General features: G+C 57.8%; 2 non-coding genes across 2 annotated transcripts; both read left to right on the forward strand.

The window, feature by feature from the left end:
* The first annotated feature begins 1,397 nt into the window (after positions 1–1,397).
* LOC142793463 (small subunit ribosomal RNA) lies at positions 1,398–3,213 on the forward strand. Its single transcript, XR_012891557.1, has one exon. It is a non-coding gene; the product is annotated as a small subunit ribosomal RNA (ribosomal RNA).
* Positions 3,214–4,932: 1,719 nt separating this feature from the next.
* On the forward strand, positions 4,933–5,085 carry LOC142793458 (5.8S ribosomal RNA). The gene has a single exon (XR_012891552.1). It is a non-coding gene; the product is annotated as a 5.8S ribosomal RNA (ribosomal RNA).
* The last annotated feature ends 136 nt before the right edge of the window (positions 5,086–5,221 follow it).

Raw genomic sequence — 5,221 nt, forward strand, 5'->3', positions numbered from 1 at the left:
GGCGGGGTTTGCGACGCCGACGCAAAAGTGGGAACCGCCGCTCGGATGTTCGCCGTTTTTGGCAGAGTGAGTGCTGGCACTCCGGCGAAGCGAAAGAGCGTGAATGCGCCCACGAAAGTAGCGTATTTGGACGTGCTTGACGGCGACCGCCGCAGGAGTACGAAAAAACCACGTCAGCCGGGGCGAGCGACCCACGGCGGTCTGGGTGCTTATCGCTGCTATTATAGGGGCACCCCGGCAGACGCAGAAAGAAAAAAAAAAAATGGGGACATGGCGTGCGTCACCGTGCGGCTTCGCAGCGTTGCCGAAGTCGCCGAGCCCTTCGACTGAGCCGAACGGCGGACAGGGAACGTTGTCGGCCGTTCTAACCTGTCGGTGCCACGCCGAGACGTCGTTAAGGAAAACCGCGTCGTGGGCCTCTACGACGCCGTCGAGTCGTTGTACGTTTGGTGTCCAGCGTGTCGGCGGCGAGTAGCGGACACGTCGTTCACGACTTCGGTCTTTCGCAGTCGACGCGAACTTGCGGAGAGTCGTGGTGCCTCACGTTTTCGGCAGAAACCGCGGCGGAATTTTCCCGTGCGTGCGCGCACGACCTCGGTGCTGTGCCGTCAGCGTAGTGTTGCACAAACTCGTGGCCTACCCAAGGTGCGGTACGTTTGCGGCCGTATCCTCGGTGGGAATTTCGTGAGTAGGGTCGCAAATTCTACGACCTCGGCGGGTTTGAGAGCGACGTAGACTTGTGGCACGCTCAACGTGCCACACGTTTCGGGGCACACCCGCGGTGAAATTTTCTCGAGTACGCTCGTATTAGTGCCCAAGGAGGTCTGGGTACTTATCGCTGCTATTATGTGGGGGTTCTCGTGAGCGGCGTACGCGAAAGCGACCGGGTGTCTGATATGCGGCGGGCTTCGGCCTCGTCAAGCGTGTCCTCGGGTCTGCTCCAGGGGAATCCACGGCAGTCGTCTGCAGCCTCATCCGCTTGATGCGTTAGGGGCTGGTTGTCGGACGGTGCCGTTTTACCACGATATCGAGGTGTGTTCCGTGTCGTCCTCGGGCGATTCAGATGCGAAAGCGCCGAAGACGCGGGCGTGACCCGTCGTCTGGCGGCTTTGCAGTCTCGGCTCCGTTGCTAGTTCCGGCCGGTCCACCGACAGTGCAGCGGGCTTGGGCAACCCGCACGGCGCGACCGAGTCGATGCAACGAAAAAGAGCGAGCATGAACGTGCTTCTTGCCGCACGGCTCCCACTCGTCTTTCGGGAAGGTTGTGCCGTAGCGAGCTCGAACGCCGTCATCTCGGAGTGCAAAATAAGCGTGTTGGGGCGCCTGAAGGTGGCCTCCGCCGCACACAGACTGCGTCCGGCCCGCCGAAGGCGAGGACGGACGCGCAGTCGAACGATTACCTGGTTGATCCTGCCAGTAATCATATGCTTGTCTCAAAGATTAAGCCATGCATGTCTAAGTACATGCCGAAATAAGGCGAAACCGCGAATGGCTCATTAAATCAGTTATGGTTCCTTAGATCGTTTCTTCCTACTTGGATAACTGTGGCAATTCTAGAGCTAATACATGCAGTGAGCCTGGAGCCCTTTGGGTAACGGGTGCTTTTATTAGACCAAGATCGATCGGGTTTCGGCCCGTATTGTGTGGTGACTCTGGATAACTTTGTGCTGATCGCATGGCCACGAGCCGGCGACGTTTCTTTCAAGTGTCTGCCTTATCAACTTTCGATGGTAGGTTACTTGCTTACCATGGTTGTTACGGGTAACGGAGAATCAGGGTTCGATTCCGGAGAGGGAGCCTGAGAAACGGCTACCACATCCAAGGAAGGCAGCAGGCGCGCAAATTACCCACTCCCGGCACGGGGAGGTAGTGACGAAAAATAACAATACGGGACTCTTTTGAGGCCCCGTAATTGAAATGAGTACACTCTAAATCCTTTAACGAGGATCAATTGGAGGGCAAGTCTGGTTGCCAGCAGCCGCGGTAATTCCAGCTCCAATAGCGTATACTAAAGCTGCTGCGGTTAAAAAGCTCGTAGTTGGATCTCAGTTCCAGACGAGTAGTGCATCTACCCGATGCGACGGCTCGGACTGAACATCATGCCGGTTCTTTCTTGGTGCACTTCATTGTGTGCCTCGAGATGGCCGGTGCTTTTACTTTGAAAAAATTAGAGTGCTCAACGCAGGCGAGTCGCCTGAATAAACTTGCATGGAATAATAGAACAAGACCTCGTTTCTGTTCTGTTGGTTTTTGGAATACGAGGTAATGATTAAGAGGGACGGACGGGGGCATTCGTATTGCGGCGCTAGAGGTGAAATTCTTGGACCGTCGCAAGACGAACTACTGCGAAAGCATTTGCCAAGAATGTTTTCATTGATCAAGAACGAAAGCCAGAGGTTCGAAGGCGATCAGATACCGCCCTAGTTCTGACCATAAACGATGCCAACCAGCGATCCGCCTGAGTTACTCAAATGACTCGGCGGGCAGCTTCCGGGAAACCAAAGTATTTGGGTTCCGGGGGAAGTATGGTTGCAAAGCTGAAACTTAAAGGAATTGACGGAAGGGCACCACCAGGAGTGGAGCCTGCGGCTTAATTTGACTCAACACGGGAAAACTTACCCGGCCCGGACACTGGGAGGATTGACAGATTGAGAGCTCTTTCTTGATTCGGTGGATGGTGGTGCATGGCCGTTCTTAGTTGGTGGAGCGATTTGTCTGGTTAATTCCGATAACGAACGAGACTCTAGCCTATTAAATAGGTGCGGGGTTCCCAGCACCTTACAACCTTCTTAGAGGGACAAGCGGCTCCTAGCCGCACGAAACAGAGCAATAACAGGTCTGTGATGCCCTTAGATGTCCGGGGCCGCACGCGCGCTACACTGAAGGAAGCAGCGTGTCTTTATCCCTGTCTGAAAAGACTGGGTAACCCGTGGAACTTCTTTCGTGATTGGGATAGGGGCTTGCAATTGTTCCCCTTGAACGAGGAATTCCCAGTAAGCGCGAGTCATAAGCTCGCGTTGATTACGTCCCTGCCCTTTGTACACACCGCCCGTCGCTACTACCGATTGAATGATTTAGTGAGGTCTTCGGACCGATGTCCGGCGCGGCCTTTCGGTTGCGCCGGTCTGTTGGAAAGATGACCAAACTTGATCATTTAGAGGAAGTAAAAGTCGTAACAAGGTTTCCGTAGGTGAACCTGCGGAAGGATCATTAACGGATTGTGAAGGGTGAGCGCCTCAGCTGCGTCTGCGCCCGACACTTTCTGCCGCTGACCCCGTTTGGACGCGGGGTCGGCTTTTCCCCACGGGGCTGCCTGAATGTGGAGCGGCACCCCGTGACAAATTGTTGCGCCCAGCGGACGCCAACACCGCGACCTTGGACGGTCGGCCAGGTGGCGGACGCGGGTACAAACGGCGCAACGCACTCATAGGTCGGCTTTCGACCCGCCACTGCACCGTGGCTCGAAGCGCTCGAAATGCGCGACCCGACCGCTGCGGGACCGCCTAGTACTGTAAACAGGAGCGGCGGAGCGCGAACGGCGAGTCGTGGTTACGTCGGTAGAAGGCGAGGCTGCGCGTTCCCGAAACGCCAGCCGAGTGCCCTCCCGACCGTTCGAGCGTGCAAGAACGAGACCCGACAATCGCGCGGCGACTGCCAAGTACGAGAGGAACGGCACAAGCGTCGGCGGTCGGTCAAGGAACTGGCGATGTGACGGGTCCGCTGTGCACCAGTGCATACCGTCCCGCCGTCCGCGGCAAGCGCCTCCGCGTCCTCGGGTGACGGAGGCTGCCGGTCGGTTCTTGCAGGCGAGGGATCTCGCTGGCACCGGTTCGCGTTGACGCGCGGCCGGTCATGGCACGGCGATGCGACGGCCGAGGTGCGCAGTACTCGATGGAGGAACCGCACGCTCCGATGACCGTCCCGCCCTCCGCGGCGTATGCGTACCGACCGTAATGGTTGCAGCAGCGCCGGCCGGCTTTTGAATTCGCCACACGAAACACGGTGCGAGATCGCGGTTAGGGGAGCGTCGACGTTGCCAGGCGTTTTGCTTGCTGCCGAGGGAAAGGCGGCACGGCCACGTCGCGCTCGTCGCGATTAGCGGGTCTGCGCGCTTTGGGAAGGTGCCGCAACGACTTGCCGAAAGAGGAAGCACGGAAGAACGAGGGACTTGGACGTCCCGACAATTGAACGCACTTGCGGCCAGGCCCTTGCTGGCTTCGTTCTTCCGCCTCGAGTAGGCTCGTACGCGGCTCCGGCGCCGAAAGTGGTCCTTGGCACCGACTTCGGTGGACGTGGGAAGTGCCGCGCAAGTACGGCGCGCCTGGCTCCACCTGTTGGCTAAAGTAGGCAGCCGGATCGGCATTTTGGTGTGCGGTGGCAAACCGTGGATGCGAAAAAAGCTTGTGCGATTTCGTGGAACAAAAAGCGGGGGTCCCCCTTTTTATGCGGAGGAGACCGACCCGCCTGCCGTGGTGAACCGCGACGCCACGGTAAAAACGGGAGAGGCTTGTCGATGGGACCGTGCATCCCGCGCTCCACGGAGGCCGGGAGGCGGCCGCCCGAGGAAATGTGTAGCCGTCGAGGCCCGCATCTGCGTGCACTCTTATCCAAATGGGTGTACCGCAGGCATTTTCTGGTTAGGCGGGCCAATGAGAGCGAGCACACAACGATACCTACGGGTCCGGCTTGGAGAACCGGCTTCGACGCCTCCCGAGTATTTATAGAGGGGTGGACCACGAAAGCACTCGCAAGTAGCGAAAGCGAAACGCCGTCCGAAACACACCGTTTGCTCGATTTGCGGCAGCCGAAAAAGGCGCGGCAGAGTTTTGGAGTCCAAGCGTGCGCTGAAAAGCGCCCTTCTTGGCCACTGTTTGGCCGAGTGCCAGAAACGTTTGGTTTTGACTGTACGGAATTGAACAAACACTTTTTCACGACTCTAAGCGGTGGATCACTCGGTTCTCGGGTCGATGAAGAACGCAGCCAGCTGCGAGACTTGGTGTGAATTGCAGGACACACTGAGCACTGATTCTTTGAACGCACATTGCGGCCTTGGGTCTTCCCTTGGCTTCGTCTGTCTGAGGGTCGGATCACATATCAAGAGAGCCTTCGGCGCACAAGGGAACGTGAGCCGTCGACTCGTTTTGACCGCGTCGGCAACACGGACAGCACGCTGAACACCTCACAGCGAGCGCCAACAGCGGCCACTCAAGGGCGAGACGGT

The sequence above is a fragment of the Rhipicephalus microplus genome, unplaced genomic scaffold, assembly GCF_043290135.1.
Source record: "Rhipicephalus microplus isolate Deutch F79 unplaced genomic scaffold, USDA_Rmic scaffold_300, whole genome shotgun sequence".
NCBI lineage: Eukaryota > Metazoa > Arthropoda > Arachnida > Ixodida > Ixodidae > Rhipicephalus > Rhipicephalus microplus.